Source organism: Penaeus monodon, chromosome 25 (assembly GCF_015228065.2).
Source record: "Penaeus monodon isolate SGIC_2016 chromosome 25, NSTDA_Pmon_1, whole genome shotgun sequence".
NCBI lineage: Eukaryota > Metazoa > Arthropoda > Malacostraca > Decapoda > Penaeidae > Penaeus > Penaeus monodon.
The window spans coordinates 36,296,358-36,296,676 of NC_051410.1; positions in this window are offsets into that span (position 1 = coordinate 36,296,358).

Consider the following 319-nt stretch of genomic DNA (forward strand, 5'->3'; position numbering starts at 1 on the left):
CCTGCGATACCTATAAAGATTATCCTATGCAGAAGGTATAGCGATATACTATTACCTCTACCTTATGTTGTTTCTCATCCTCTCTTCCATTCCATTCTTTTCTCTCAGCTTGCCAGACAGCGTAAACCTTCAGTCCATAGACACGCTATTCATAACGTGGAAGCCCCAGTCATCCCTGTTGGTCACTGATATTGCAGTTTTTAAGGCCACGCTTGTACACAGGCCGGTGCGTCAACGTGGGGCGGGCCTGCGATGGGGCGGTTTGTGATTTTGTTCTGAGTGGTAGCATGTTACGAAGAAAAGGGATAGGTATCAACTG